The sequence below is a fragment of the Dermacentor variabilis genome, chromosome 3 (genome assembly GCF_050947875.1).
Source record: "Dermacentor variabilis isolate Ectoservices chromosome 3, ASM5094787v1, whole genome shotgun sequence".
Lineage (NCBI taxonomy): Eukaryota > Metazoa > Arthropoda > Arachnida > Ixodida > Ixodidae > Dermacentor > Dermacentor variabilis.
In genome coordinates this window covers 77,272,271-77,288,081 of record NC_134570.1, presented here as the reverse complement: position 1 = coordinate 77,288,081, position 15,811 = coordinate 77,272,271, and positions in this window count along the sequence as shown.

Below are 15,811 nucleotides of genomic sequence, written 5' to 3'. Positions count from 1 at the left end.
CTCTTCCGAGACTGTTAAGCATTACTTTAGTTTTCTGCAGATTAATTTTTAGACCCACTCTTCTGCTTTGCCTCTCCAGGTCAGTGAGCATGCATTGCAATTGGTCCCCTGAGTTACTAAGCAAGGCAATATCATCAGCGAATCGCAAGTTACTAAAGTATCCTCCATTAACTTTTATCCCCAATTCTTCCCAATCCAGGTCTCTGAATACCTCCTGTAAACACGCTGTGAATAGCAATGGAGATATCGTATCTCCCTGCCTGACTCCTTTCTTTATTGAGATTTTGTTGCTTGCTTTATGGAGGACTACGGTGGCTGTGGAGCCGCTATAGATATCTTTCAGTATTTTTACATACGGCTCGTCTACACCCTGATTCCGTAATGCCTCTATGACTGCTCAGGTTTCGACAGAATCAAACGCTTTCTCGTAATCAATGAAAGCTATATATAAGGGTTGGTTATATTCCGCACATTTCTCTATCACCTGATTGATAGTGTGAATATGATATATTGTTGAGTAGCCTCTACGTAATCCTGCCTGGTCCTTTGCTTGACAGAAGTCTAAGGTGTTCCTGATTCTATTTGCGGTTACCTTAGTAAATAGTTTGTAGGCAACGGACAGTAAGCTGATCGGTCTATAACTTGTCAAGTCTTTGGCGCCCCCTTTTTTATGGATTAGGATTATGTTAGCGTTCTTCCAAGATTCCGGTACGCTCGAGGTCATGAGGCATTGCGTATACAGGGTGGCCAGTTTCTCTAGAACAATCTGTCCACCATCCTTCAACAAATCTGTTGTTACCTGACCCTCCCCAGCTGCCTTCCCCCTTTGCATATCTCCCATGGCTTTCTTTACTCCTTCCGGCGTTACCTTTGGGATTTCGAATTCCTCTGGAATAATTTCTCTTCCGTTATCTTCGAGGGTGCCACTGGTACTGTATAAATCTCTATAGAAATTCTCAGCCACTTGAACTATCTCATCCATATTAGTAATGATATTGCCGGCTTTGTCTCTTAACACATACATCTGATTCTTGCCAATTCCTAGTTTCTTCTTCACTGTTTTTAGGCTTCCTTCGTTCCTGAGAGCATGTTCAATTCTATCCATATTATACTTCCTTATGTCAGCTGTCTTACGCTTGTTGATTAACTTCGAAAGTTCTGCCAGTTCTAGTCTAGTTGTAGGGTTAGATGCTTTCATACATTCGCGTTTCTTGATCAGATCTTTCGTCTCCTGCGATAGTTAGCTGGTATCCTGCCTAACGGAGTTACCACCGACTTCCATTGCACACTCCTTAATGATGCCCACAAGATTGTCGTTCATTGCTTCAACACTAAGGTCCTCTTCTGGAGTTAAAGCCGAATACCTGTTCTGTAGCTTGATCTGGAATTCCTCTATTTTCCCTCTTACCGCTAACTCATTAATCGGCTTCTTGTGTACCAGTTTCTTCCGTTCCCTCCTCAGGTCTAGGCTAATTCGAGTTCTTACCATCCTGTGGACACTGCAGCGCACCTTGCCGAGCACGTCCACATCTTGTATGATGCCAGGGTTAGCGCAGAGTATGAGGTCTATTTCATTTCTAGTCTCGCCGTTCGGGCTCCTCCAGGTCCACTTTCGGCTGTCCCGCTTGCGGAAGCAGCTATTCATTATCCTCATATTATTCTGTTCCGCAAACTCTACAAATAACTCTCCCCTGCTATTCCTAGTGCCTATGCCATATTCCCCCACTGCCTTGTCTCCAGCCTGCTTCTTGCCTACCTTGGCAATACAATACGATATGTTGCGTCAGGGCAAATAGCATCCTGTGGACATGGTGAAGCATTTGAACAGACGTGTAGAGAAAACATCGTGATGTGGTCATCTCAGATAGCACGGAGCTTTGCAACCGATATGCCTTTGGGTATAAATTCCTTTGTGAGCCCAAAATTACCGACAGGGAGGCATGTTTGGTTATCGGCGACAGTGACGACGGAGTGGGGCACCGTGATATTGCGCATCAGAAGGATATCAGGAACACGTGTGGCGACGTAATCACCATCGGGCACAGGAAAAGATGATAGCAAATCGACGAAAGTCAAGGCCTTAGGAGGCTGGTGGACGAAGGCGGTCGTACTCAAGCTGTTCGGCAGTTCGGGACGAATATGAGCGAGTAGAAGAAGTTCGAGGCAAAGGGTACCGGCAGAACAATCGATCAAAGCTGAATAGGCCGTAAGAAAGTCGGGTCCGAGGATTAGGTCATGGGGACAATTGGTCGGCACACTGAAAAGGACAGGAACGTGGCGGCCGGCGATACTTATACGGGAAGTACACATTCCAGTGGCGTCAACAGTGCTGCTATCGGCCATGCGTACGGCTCGAGTAGTAAGAGGCCTGAGAACTTTCCTCAGCCGACGACGGAGGTTACAACTCATTATGGACGCCTGGGCTCCAGTATCTTTTTAACGCCGTCAAAGGGACACCCGTCGACGTGAACATGAAGTAAGTTCTGGTTCGTTGGGAGCGTCAATTGAGAATTTGGACACGACGGAGATAATGCAGCACTACCTCCAGGAGCTGCATGGTCTAGTTTTCCGTCCAGGGTGGTCCATAATTGGTCGGCGACGAATAGTAGCGTGGCTGGGGCTACGAGGACCGACGGCGTTGAAGTGACGGCGAGTGAGCAGGACGATTGATATCCATGGATACGTCAGAGGTATGAGGCATACGGCGATGCGAGTAACGACGCGGGTCGGCATATGGGCGAGGAGACGAGGAAAAGGACCTCGAATACAGCGACGTCCAGGAGGGGCGGCAGTGGCGAGCGACGTGGCCAATGCGGAGGCAATGGAAGCAAATGGGCTTGTCATCCGGAGTTGTCCACTTGGTAGGGTTCCTGTATCTGGGAGGTGGATACAGATCGCCGTGAGGCGAAGCAGTAGACACCGGTCGGGCGTCAGGCAAACCTAGGTTTGCAAATTCTTGCCTTATAACTGCCTGAATGAGAGAGATTACTGGGGCTGGTTGGTAAATGGTGCGTTCAAGTGGGCGTGAATGGAACAATGCAGGACTTGTAGCCTCCAGTTCGCGGCGAACAATATGTGTGACGTGCTCATTTAAGAGGGGTGAATCGGTAAAGTCAACGCAAGATGACGTCGCAGCTGTGTTATGGAGCCGGGAGTACTGTGGAATGATGCGGCGGCTTTTGCGAGCTCAAAGGGCGGCACTCCTTGACAATGACGTCGATGGTGGACACATTGTTGAAGACCAACACGTTGAATGCGTCGTCCGCGATCCCTTTGAGTACGTGGCTAACTTTGTCAACCGCCGCCATTTTCTCGTCGACTTTCCGGCAAGGAGCGAGCATGTCTTGTATGTACGAGACATATGATTCAATAGACGACTGAACTCGGGTAGCAAGCTCTTTTCTAGCAGCCAGCTGCCGACAACTGGCATTTCCAAATAAGTCGACGAGCTTTTCATTGAAAGCATCCCAGGTAGAGATATCGTGCTCGTGTGTCCGGAACCAGACATGAGGAGTTCCGCCTAAGTAGAATAAGACATTGGCTAGCATAATGATAGGGTCCCAGTGGTTGTTTTGGCTAACACACTCATACAAGTTGAGCCAGTCCTCAACGTCGACGTTATCTTGGCCGGAGAATATGCCAGGATCACGGCGATTGGTAACGGTAACGTACGTTGTTGTCGAGGTCGCAGGAGTAGAAGGAGACGAGGTGTCGTCACCGGTAGCCATGACGGAAAGCAGTACGGTGCGGCCGCTGCGGAGCTCCGTGGCGAGGACGGGGAACCCCCCTCCCCGGGAAAATGAAAATTTGCAGCCTATGCTGGCCGGGGAATACTGGGGGCGCTTGCCCAGGAAAAGATATGGTGAATCGAACATCATTTGCGGTACTGCGACAACAATAAGCCACCATCATTCGGTGCTCACATAGCCGCTTTCTACGTCGGAGCATGCTAGCCAAATACTTCTAAAATTCCCTCTAAATATACATCACTTCAATTTGTCAGAAAATTTTGGATAGTGGACACTGAGGCATTGTAAGTTTCTCATTAATGTACCGACCAGAAGACTTACATGCCGGCAGAAGACATTGCTTATTGTAGAGTGGGAATTCCTTTCGATTTCGGCCTTCTTTCGGTTCACTTCTTGTGGTGGCATTACTTAAAACAATATTCCGCATTTTCTATTTCAGGTAGGAATTCTTTAGAAATAAATAAATCATTACATCTCTATTTAGCAGTGTTACTTAATTGCTTTATTCTTCCAGCTATAACCGAGCAAGGGCAAGCTTCGTGGAGGTTGCAGAAATAGTTCAAAAAGGGAGACTGAGATTACAATGAGAAGGTTTTGCTAACTGGTGAGGCAATCCTGTAGTTTCATATTCGGCATGCTGGTCCAGATACGTTGACGTTGAAAAAGCACGGACTGTGACGATTTCGTCAAGTAATGATAAGGGCCGAAAAATTACAGGCAGTAAGGCAAAGACCGCTGATTGATTATGATGGTTAGACAGACCAACGTTCGCCTGAGAAAGCGATGTGAAAGGTTGACTGTCCTTAGAATCTGCTGATGTGGGAAAACTGTCCGTTATCGTGACGCTATTGGCGCTTGCAACGGCAGCCAGACAGAATGAACTAGCACCTACCATCTGCTCTAGTGTTTTAGTATTCTTTATTTTTACGATACACGTTGAATGTATTTGAGTTTCATAGGAGCGACGCAGCAAAAATAAACCTAAAAAGAACGAACTTCTATGTTAGCGAAGACTATTTACCCAACAGACGCCCTGCGGGGAAAAACCTATATAACTGTAGAAGCGTCATTCAGAACACATGGAATTGTTCTCCGCTTCCGGATCAAGCAAAGCACAAGTAATGCGAAGTAAGAACGCTTTCGAATAAGAATGTGAATTTAATGAATGTCTCTCAAGCATGCAGGCTCTCCCCTTCCCCATCTGTGGCATATGCTAAAGCGAATGCCCATTTTAATAGAATGGCTGTTTAAGAGATTGTAGTATTTTTTATGGAGGCTAATTAGATAGCTTTTGTTGTTTCATTGCCTAATTCTGTAGAGAAGGGAGGCGTTAAGCAGCACATCTGCAGTGGCGGCGTAAGTGGTTTCGCATATAACTTGGGCACATACGCGTTGTTTCAAGCGTAGCGAGCGCCGCAGGCGGCCACTGCAATCCTATCCTCGGGCCGGAGCTCTCTCCCGGAGCTATCACAAAAGGAGAGGGAGGCGGCATAAGATGAAGGCTGTCCTTCTCGAGCGTTGCGCTACCGGATTTAAACCTTCGGAGGTCACAAACCTCACGCGCTAGAGCACGTGGCTTTCGGGCAGTTTTTTGGCGTTCGCCGACGAACATTCCCTACGACTCGTTTGCTCAAAAGCACGCGCCCTTTGTATCGGCGTCCGACCGCCACACACCGGCCACCAACCGCAAACAACGACAACGAGTGAAAGCAGCAAATACAACAAATCGCTTTAGTATTGCTGCGTTGTATTGCCCGGTCGGCTTGAGCACAGATATCGCGCAAATTCGAACCACTGAGCCTTAACCTCTGTACCGCTTCCCGCGTCGCCTCAACGTGTGAAAGCATAGTGTCATGCCACACTTGGTATGGAGCAGCCACTGCGATTCGTTAAGCCTCTCCAGAGATTCATAGCACTTGGTGCCTTGTTTGTTTTTTGTTATCGCAGTACTTGTTTGTTATCGGATTTCCGGTCGTTCTTACCTCGCATATGCATATCTGTAACGTTCAGCAGGTGCAGCAGATGCCCAGGTGCTTTGTTCAATGCGTCTGATAGTGAAAGCCAGACGCTGAGGGGCGAAATGTGCCACAAGCGCATTCTTGCAGATGGCGGGTCTGGCTTTTCCACTATGAAGAGCCTAAGTTTGCTAAATGCCAAATGGTTCACCTTCTTGCCTAGTTAGAAGATGCCTCATTCGGAGAGTATCTTTTTCTCTCTCCGGTTTTGCGCGCCAAAACCATGATTTGCTTATCAGGCATGCGTAATGGGGAATCTGTACTAATTTCGACCACCTGCGCTTGTTTAACGTGTGCCCAAAGCACAGTACCACGGCATTTGCCAGCAGGGCGCATGAAGGTCGCTTGCAGCAATACAACTACATCCTACTCAAAGGCACTGATGTAACGGTATTTCCCCTCAATCTCTTCGGCGAGAAACGCCAACCAAATGCAGTTGCTATATACTGAGTATCCTGCGTAACTTGAGACAAACGTTAAATATATGCAAATGCCAAGTAGATGGACAAAACCAACGTAATGTATTTAGCCGTCGCTTACAGATACCCGGATTATTTTTCGCACAGCTGAGGTGCAGGTTTTTCCAGCCAGTTGCGACAGCGGCGGCAACTTTTTTTGGAACGTCACCGTTACGCTCTAGCATCGTCGCCGTTGTGACTGAATGCGACCAGGCGGACCAACTATTGTTACTGAGCCGCCGTCACGGGCCTGGTCTGCCGCGAGCGGGGGAGTGCTCGCGGGAACGTAGTTCGAGGCTTCTTCCCACGCGCCGTCCAAAACGCAAGACAATGGGCACCCGGCCGCGCTGCGGGGATCAGCTCGGTGAATAAAAGGCACCTTTCCTGACACAAGCCCCGAGTTCTACGAAGTCCGTCTGACGTCGACTCCGGACCGTGAACCTGTGCTGAAGTGTATGGGTGTAAGCCGTCCCGCAAAGAGGTGGCTTGTTTACGATGTCTGGTCGGCCATTTCCGTCACCTGGGTATCGGGGAAGGACCATGTGTTTATAAACCGCTGTTGTGCGGCTTCTCAGATGTACTTTCTCAAGCATTCATGTTAGACTGATGCACTTCCTCAAGCAGTCATCTTAGACTGATGTACTTTCTCTCGCAGTCAGGCTAGACTGATGAACTGCATGTAGATACTGTCAATGAACCCATATTCCTCGTTATCAATGAGAAGCAGTCCTTCCCTTCATCAACGTCCTTAGCGTGGATAAGTAGGACGACGGCATGGGCCAGCTACCTTCTAATTCATGCCCGACTCCAACCTTGACGAGTTACGAACGGTGGGATTGAGCCCCCAATTCTTAAAGGAGATACTGGGGAGGGGAGGAATAGCCAAACTCCCGTTTGGCCAAGGCGGAACATGCCCGTCTCTATAGGGAGTACAAGCACAGGGGTTTGAGGTCAGCGCAGGAGCCCCAACCGTCTATGCAGGTGCGGCGGGCTCGAGGGGAGAAGAGGTGTCTCCAGCGCCACCAACAGAGACGTCATCTCTTTACCCTAGAGCCCGAACACAACAAACAGTCCCACTAGGAATAGGGCGCGAGCACGATTACAATATTAGATTTTAAGGCATCCCACTATATTTCCAGGATAATTTAGGCATGTAACCTCTCTAATGCATGAATAAACGTCCCCTGTGTATTTGGTTACGTCAATTCTGTACGCCCTTCTGTTCACACACTCTCTACACTCTTCTGCCCTTGCACAAGGCGTTTCAAATGACCCACTGCGTGCCTGCGTCCCTGATACAACCTACCCGATCTTTGTTAAATAAAGGACAGTAATTACGCTGGTTTCAAATTACTGATTGACTTATAATAAATCATTCTTCAATACTTCTAGAAACTATTCAGAAAACTGTGAACGCGTGCCAAGACACTGTAACGATTCTATGCCTACACTTTCTTTTTTCGCGCTACCTCTGTGGCCTTAACCCATGCTCTGCCGCAGGCACCTCCCGGGGGAGGGGGGAAGGGGGAACTCCTTCCCCTTCCCCCCCTTCCCGCGAAATGAAGCGGCACAACGCATCCTCTCCCTGCCCACGCCACCACTCTTCACACATTCCTAAAGCGCCGCCAAATCAATGTTGAGACTTGACAGCTGTTCAGCGGTCAACACTTTGTTGCTGTTTTCACTCCTTTTGGATGGCGGTAGTTAACGGCATCTCTTGGGGTGTGAAGACCAGTTTTCTCATAGATTCGGTGCCCGCACGATTAACTCGAGAAGCCTTCAGTTGTCGCCATCTTTTCAACGGTAACGCGCATCGCTGTGGCTTCGTTAGTTCAGCCTTCTTTCTTTTAGACAGATCCAGGGACGAGGAATGGGATTCGGCTCTTAGCTTGTCTGTATGCGCATAGAACGAGTTGCGGGCGCAGAGAACGCCAGTTACGTTTAACTTTTCCTTTTTCTTCATTACTTCCTCGAGTTAGGGCTCGCAGCGACACTAACAGATCCCCGGAACCATATACCCGCGATATGGGTTAGATCAAGTGGAAAATCAAATAATGTGACTCAGCGTCCATCATAAAAACCTGCAGTAACCCTTAAACCCGTAAGAAATATGACTTACAGCCGTTACCTTTTCTGGTATTTTCCTAATTGTAGAGCACCTTTCGTGCAAAATTTCCAACCTGCCTGGTGGCTGCGTTTCCGTACCTGTGGAACGACCCTCAGCTGGCCATAAACTAATAAACAGGTTGAGCAGCTCCCGTCGCGCTTGTGGATCAAGACGGCCAAAAACAGTATACGATATATATTCCACTGGGTCCTTGTGCAGACGAACACAAACAGAATTCCATAGCAGCTTTTTGCTCTTGCATAGAGAGCAAGGGCGTTGAAAGGTGTCGTCGTTCGGGGCAGGAGCCAAGACCCCTAATGTACGCCACACAAGGGACAGTGGCTTGCGGAGATCCAGTGACTCAGGAAAGCATTTCCATCTTCGATCCTCTATATTATCCGTTTGGTGCTATTTCTTTCGCATGCTCCGAGCTGCTCTAAAACCAAGAATTGGCTTCGTGCTCGTGTGCTTCCTTTCAGCTCGGGGAAGTAGTGCACGCATAATTTCCACTTCAATGTCATACCCTGTGCGCTTCGATGAATGTGTGAAGCAGCGCGTGCAATCTTGCATTGCTCCTCCAATTATATCTTCTAAACTGCGTTCGATATGCTTCTTGGATGTTTATTCTACAAGATCTTCAAGGACTGACCAGTCGATCTGGCGAGATACAACCGCTAATGAGGCTTCTAGTCCATAGATTCTCACATGGAGAGGAATATGATCACTTCCACGGGTTTCAATATCAGTGAACCACTGCACGTTTCAAGTCAGGCAACATGACACGATTTTCATGTCGAGGCAGCTTCTGTACGTTTTTCCTCGCAAAAATGTCGGGCTTCCTTTATTTGGAAGACACAGGTTGTGGCCTGATGCAAAGTATATTAGTGACCTGCCCCTTGAATTTATCCTGGAGCTTCCCCATATCTGGCGGTGAGCGCTGAAGTACCCTGTTACTATACCATGACGAGGAGTCGGCGCCATAATATATTTCACTCTTTATCAACCAAAATGCCTTGTTGGGGAAAGACAGATGCCAATAAGTGTAAAACAAAGCTTCTCTTTCACAGTAACACAGACGTATTGGTTACCGTCGTGTGCCGGTACAGGTACAGGCAAGCGGAAGGGGACGGCTGCTGCCGCGCTAAGGCGTCAGTTGTTGGGGGAAGTGATAGGGAATCACCATGACACCCCATTGCCTTCGCTGTCGGCATGAGCGCTCCTCCACGAGTAGAGCCAGCGCCTCCTAGATAACAGGCCTGTGTACTCTGCTATATGACGTCATCCGACATTGACCGAAATTTTCACTCTCAAGCATCCCTATTAGATTCTATGGCAGTCGGGCTAGGGAGCACGACGTCATGGATCGCAGTGCATAAGCGTTGTGTCATCTAGGGGACGTTGGCAGAGCGGGCGAAAGGGTACATCTGCCGTGGCACTAGCGCACCAGGTGTTGCGTGAGGGGAGGTGCATCGCCACGACGCATCGCCCTGTTGGCATTGCCACGTCGGTGGCATACGGCGTTGGTACCGCAGGCTGCGGCTGCTTGCTGGCTCGGGAGGCACGTACCACCATGGTTTATTGCTTGCAGCGCAATACTAGAACGATATCTCAGCGCCGTTCAATTGGGCATTAATGCTTTCGCATTCACAACTGATAAGAAGTGCTTACGTATCCTCCTATTTTCATGCGTTTCATAGGACGCTTCGAAACAGGCCAGAAACGAGGGTTTAACCACACGGCCCCTTGGGTGCCTTGGACATCCTGCGCCGCCTGCTTTATTATAATCTCAGGTGCATTCCTGAAACCTCCGTTTGTCGGTTGCGCCCTCCAGCGCCCTCGTCTGGATCATGCGCCCTCCAGCTGGATCAGTACTTGCAAAACACCGCGCCCGTGCGAGGAGAATTACAGAACGCCAACGAGCAATCTGCCGACTACAGCTTCGAGCTCCTAGCTTATAAACCTGTCGAGTGACACTTGCAGCAGCAAACAGTGTGTGACCGCTGAAACTTTAAGACGATCATCCTGCGATTCCATAACTAACATCCGCACAGCCAACATCGACCACACCCACACCATAGAATAAAGCCATATAATAAAGAACCAGCTTATAAAGTTCACACACTTCCCAGACACGACTGCACGCGCACCACATTACACCACTACAAGCGAGATGCTGCAACGCTGCTACCACTGCTATCAGCTATCGGTTGTCCAATCAAGAGTGAGCGTTGACGCCAAGTCTAGCAAGCATATCAGGAGCTGGCAACATCAGCGTACAACATGGCGGCGCTCTTGCAGCCCCCGATTTCAATTCATGGGCCCTATGGGTTGTTTGTCCTCTAGAGTTAGTATAGTATCTTTATGGCTTGAGGGGTTCAGTGCTAAGTGTGCGTAAACTCACGGCAAGACTGGCCAGACTTCAGTCTTCATAAAGCTTCGCCCATTTCACTCTGGCATCATTAGACTCCTGCATGGCTTACCGTCGATTTAACACCATGGTCGCCGTGTCGAGTTCTCCTTCGCGTGGGAAATGCAGCATACGGTTCGTGCTCGTATCTGGCGCTGTGTCAGAAAGGATTTCGCTCGTTTACTTCGACGCGTTCGATCTACAGACATACGAAATATCTACAAGATGGTGCACTGCCGGAAATCATCGCTCCAGAACAACGCGCTTGAATAGAATTTACCTTTGAACGTCACCTTTGCTTTTCGTGCGCCATTGCGGCATATAGAACTTATAGTCACCCTGAGATAGCGTTTGCCAAGCAAATCATAAATGGTAAGTCACTCGGTTGTTAAAATGTATGTTGTGCAGCTTTGTCCACTGCAGTTTACATGCTTTGTGTGCGTTGGTTGGTCCGCGTCGCAAGATTTCGCTTTGGAAGATGGGACATTAAAGAAGCGTTTGGCGTTCTGTACTGCCCAGATATTGCTCATGCTGGAGTACGTATTGGAGCACCCCACTGCTATGCAACGCATCGACGTTCTTGCAACAGCTCAAATCACTAGCACAGCAGGGAGAACGCACGCTGAGAGAGATGCCTGTCAACTCGAAAATGATGAGCGAGAAATGCACCTGGCTGTTTAGGCGCAACCTGGCGCAACTGAGTGATCAGCAGTTGTGTACGGTTCCTCAATATCCGCCATATCGGCCATATCCGCATGGCTACCTCTTTGCCGCCAGGAGCACGCGCTGTCTGCATAAGCGCCGTCTAACAGCTGCTAATAACAACATTAGACAATTACAGGCGCTGCGGCTTTGCCAGGATTCCTTTGAGAGTATACGCGAGACATCTTAGTCAATTTAGCCCAAGTTAAATTTTGTCACACTCGGCCTTGAGTGTTCTATATGGTAAATGCTGCAAATATCTGTTAAATAAGTATCAATTCTGATTTGCCTTCCATTTCAGCTGTTCAGAGTTACAGCAGACGAGACATAGCGCATACGGCACATGAGAGCTGGGATTAGACGGAGCTCACGAGGAATATTATCATGCCTTTCATACCCTGCACGACTGCGCTGCATTTTCACAGCTGATAGCACAGGAGGTCCAGAAAACACACTGAGAGTAAGAGATTTTGTGATAGACTCTATTTTCACAGCTGATAGCACAGGCGGTCCAGAAAACACACTGAGAGTAAGAGATTTTGTGATAGACCCTATGGGCTACTCAGTGGCGTAGCCAGAAATTTCGTTTGGGGTTGCGGGGGGGCACGTTGCAGCTCGGCCTCCTCCTTATATAATTTGTCGAGTGATGAAATGCATTAATAATAACTGCATTTTCATTGCCAAAGACGCTGAAACGAATTCGTAAGCACTACGCACTGTCATAACAAGTAAAATATGTATACTTTCGTAAAAGAATGCACTGGTATGTCTCAAAAATTGTGCCCGATATAACTGATATCAATGCTTCCATGTTTTCTGCCTATTTAATAAGTAAAGAAAGTACCACACAAACTCTTGAACTATATCAGCTTGAAACCAGCAAAGCAGCGCAAAGCCGCGCTGTTCAGCTCTTGAAGTATCCATTATGTCACGCAACTATGTTCAATCGGGTGTATGAAAGCATTAAAAAACATTTACCCCCACAGCTGTGTGTCACTTTTGTAAATGAGAGATGTCTGTGAGCTACGCGCATGCCTCGCAGCTAACGAACTTAACTATTATTGTGCGAGGTGGGTTGGTTCACTTTCATTTGACTCGCTTTCGTACGTTAGAAAAGCGAACATGCAATGGAATTAGAAGTGCGAAGATGCAGCTTGATAAAGGGCAAGAAAGGGTCGCTGGAAACAAAGTTCACTGCAGGTATACATAAAACCTCCCAACAATATATTTAAATATACGTATAAGTCGCCAATAAATCTACCTATCTAAGAAAAAGTCACTGTATATAATGCGTCAAACAAGGCAAATTATGCAAAATTATGCAAGGCAAAATTAGGCATGTTGCGCAATCACAGATTCACAGATAACAGAATCATAACAATGTATTTTTTTCTTTTGTAGTGCTGGAGCACGGAAATGATAAAACGCAAGGAGAGCATGTTGGCCACAATGGAATGCCTACTTTGGGCACCCAATGTGGCCTAAGGAATATCCAAGAAAACGTGAGGCGCTTGGTCCAAAGAGAACCATACGCATACTGCTCGGTATCCTACACCGGCGAGACAAGACTTTCCGGAGAGGCTGCGCTCAAGCGAACGCGTTGCAATCCTACGAGTCCCAGCAGTGATGGTGGCGAGGGACCATGCATTGTTTATTTTTCTCGTCTGCTAGCCAGAAAGCGTCCAAAACTCTGCCAAGCGAAAATACACTTGGCCAGAAAAAAACGAACGCGCATCGAAGTGCGCTGCGTGGTGATCGGGGCAACACGAGAAAAACGCATGCGCTCTGGCTGGTTCCGTCAGTCTGCGGGTAGCGAGAACAAAAAAAAAAATTGAACAGGCTCAATGTGCCCTCGCGAATAAAAGTCAAAGTAGAAAACAAATAAGAACTCAGTTATCTTTGCTGGCTTTACTGGCTGGCTTAACATGAATGGTTTGGCGCAGGTGAAAAAATAAGTAATACTTTTTTTCTGTGACATGACGGAACAAATGAACCACAACAGCACTTCCTCTCATCGGACCTCGCTGCGTGCTTTGTCAACTTGTCTTATAGTGCGTTTATTTGGCTTGTCTGGTTGTATACCGTCCGAGTACGATTTTAGAAAAGACAATGCACCTTTGGCGTCAAATGTTTATAACAACATTAAACCCACAAAGTTCCGGAATTGAAAATCTAAAGCATGTCTTGGGGAAATGTCAATGCACCTTTCGCATGGAAAGTTTATGACAACTTTATACTTATAAAGTTTCAGCATTGAAATTCATGTGCCTCGTAGATTCCGCAGCCTCCGCGGGATGTCGCGTTGAGTCCGCTCGCCATCAAAACGCCCTTGAAACTGCTTTGGTGAGGCTCCTTGCATTACGATATGTGACTCCTGATGCATGGGCGTTACGGCGATATCCATCCCGATTTCGCAATGTTCGCGCTGAAATGTCTTTTCGAGCATGAAAAGGACACTCTAGACAAAATCCAGCATGATTTCTGGCGCCAGTGCTTCTTTTGGTCGGGGGCGCATGACAGCACGAAAAAATTTCGGAGAGGGGGGGGGGCTGAAGCCCCATAAGCCCGCCCCCCCCCGCCTGTCGCTACTCCTTCCAAAGGGTGGACACGTTAGCATGCTACCACGCTCCGCGGAGCGTGTAGGCACCCAGCATGGCCGCGCATCACACAGACACGCGGTCGCGCTAGATAGATAGATAGATAGATAGATAGATAGATAGATAGATAGATAGATAGATAGATAGATAGATAGATAGATAGATAGATAGATAGATAGATAGATAGATAGATAGATAGATAGATAGATAGATAGATAGATAGATAGATAGATAGATAGATAGATAGATAGATAGATAGATAGATAGATAGATAGATAGATAGATAGATAGATAGATAGATAGATAGATAGATAGATAGATAGATAGATAGATCCCGAAAGCTTGAAGCAGTATACGCTAAGAACGCTAATCGCATTAACACACAAATTACATTTATTCATGCTTCAAAAAGCTGACATGTCTAGCTTGTGTTATAGCTAGTGCGCCTCCTACGGTTTAATCTTGGAACTGCGCTTGCTCCTTGTTCGAGGTGAATCCACTGTGGTCAATAGGGATGCGCGCGAATTAGCATTCCGCTGTCTTGCTTCCAGAGTCTACGCCACTCCTGAAACCTACATGACGGAAGGGAGGCCACATAGCAGAGCAAGCGTCAAATTTCTGCAAAGAATGGCAGACCTGTAACGCGTTGAAATCCTGATGAGCTGAGAATTAAGTTTTCTTCATTCTATGGCTGAGTAAGCTTTCTCAAAGGGGGCCATTCCCGTTAGGAGCGATAAACGTTCTGCCGGGCTATGCCGCTGTGAACGCCGAGCGAGCCGATAAATTTAGGTCCGCTCGCATATTGCGCAGCGCGGCAACAGCGCTACTTGTCAACGCGACCCATGATGATCAATTTGTGGTTCCTTTGCTCTGCACAATGATACCAATGTCAGGAATGTGACTACAACGGCTGCACAGATATAAGCTATAATATTGTCATTGTGGAGAAGGTGAGGAACACAGTATAAGAAATCTGGGAATCACGAAGCTAACGTCTATTGGGCGCAACTGTGTTCACAAAAGCGAGTAACATTTGAAGAACAATGATAGCGGCGAGGAGAGTCGACGATGGTCGAAATGTGATCTGCGAATCACAGGTGTCGGCTATTTATACATGGCTCAATGAACCTTCCAGCGTAATCATTGGTGCTCGCGTAAGTTCTAGAATGTACAACAGTATTCTCATCGCGCAAAGAATTCGATTGCTTTAGGCTCGACTGCAACAGATAGACTCATCGATAACATTCGAGTAGATTTCGTTCTAAAAACGCGCGTCTTCCGCTGAACGATGAGCTTTAAGATTTTTTTTAACTGATGAAATGCGGTCACCGGCTATAAAAAGGTCTTCAATCCATGCTGTGAAGGCGGTTGGACAGTGAAGCTGTAAACGACAACTAAAACAATTACCCATTGCGACATAGAGTGAAATTATTCACGTGGTGACATTCACATGCACTATACCGAAATATTAACCTAAGACGTTTGGACGGCATGCGACTTGGATTGGGTCGCTTTTTCATACACCTACAAAGAATGGACCAAGGACAAGAGAAATTCACCGTGGCTTGCTATATGTGGCCTTCCCATAGCACTGTCACAACACGAATAACGTGCTAGGCGTATTCTACTTTTACGTGCGAAAGTATAGTTAAGTCACTCCCTGCTTTTCATGCTACAGTCAAGCTGTCGTCATCGCGGCAAATTGCGCAACTGTAATCTTCAACTGGAAACGTATGCGGGGAGCGCTACGTGCTTCGCATTGCATGTTGGCACAGA